Source organism: Trachypithecus francoisi, unplaced genomic scaffold (assembly GCF_009764315.1).
Source record: "Trachypithecus francoisi isolate TF-2019V2 unplaced genomic scaffold, Tfra_2.0 Contig00030, whole genome shotgun sequence".
Lineage (NCBI taxonomy): Eukaryota > Metazoa > Chordata > Mammalia > Primates > Cercopithecidae > Trachypithecus > Trachypithecus francoisi.
This window is the reverse complement of record NW_022680463.1, coordinates 146293-147168: the sequence shown is the minus strand read 5'-3', so window position 1 is coordinate 147168 and position 876 is coordinate 146293.

Genomic DNA, 876 nt, shown 5'->3' with positions numbered 1-876 from the left:
ATGCAATACTACTCAGAATTTAAAATGAAGATGAGACTACTAAATACATGAAACAGAATTGACTCTCAAAAGCATTATGGTAAGTGAAGGAAGACAAACACAGAAGACCTCATACTCTATGATTCTACATTTGTAAAATTCTAGAACAGACAAAACTATTTCAATGGCGTATCAGTGGTTTTCAGGGGTCAGGAGTTGCAGGGAGAGAATTAACTGCAAAAGGGTATAAAAGTGTGTATTTCTATGGGGTTGGTGGTGATATCCCCTTTATCATTTTTTATTGCATCTATTTGATTCTTCTCTCTTTTCTTCTTTATTAGTCTTGCTAGCGGTCTGTCAATTTTGTTGATCTTTTCCAAAAACCAACTCCTGGATTCATTGATTTTTTGGAGGGATTTTTGTGTCTCTATCTCCTTCAGTTCTGCTCTGATCTTAGTTATTTCTTGGCTTCTGCTAGCTTTTGAATGTGTTTGCTCTTGCCTCTCTAGTTCTTTTAATTGTGATGTTAGAGTGCCAATTTTAGATCTTTACAGCTTTCTCTTGTGGGCATTTAGTGCTATAAATTTCCCTCTACACACTGCTCTAAATGTGTCCCAGAGATTCTGGTATGTTGTATCTTTGTTCTCATTGGTTTCAAAGAACATCTTTATTTCTGCCTTCATTTCGTTATACACCCAGTAGTCATTCAGGAGCAGGTTGTTCAGTTTCCATGTAGTTGAGCGGTTTTGATTGAGTTTCTTAGTCCTGAGTTCTAGTTTGATTGCACTGTGGTCTGAGAGACTACAAACTACTGCTCAGTGAAATAAAAGAGGACACAAACAAATGGAAGAATATACCATGTTCATGGATAGGAAGAATCAATATCGTGAAAATGGC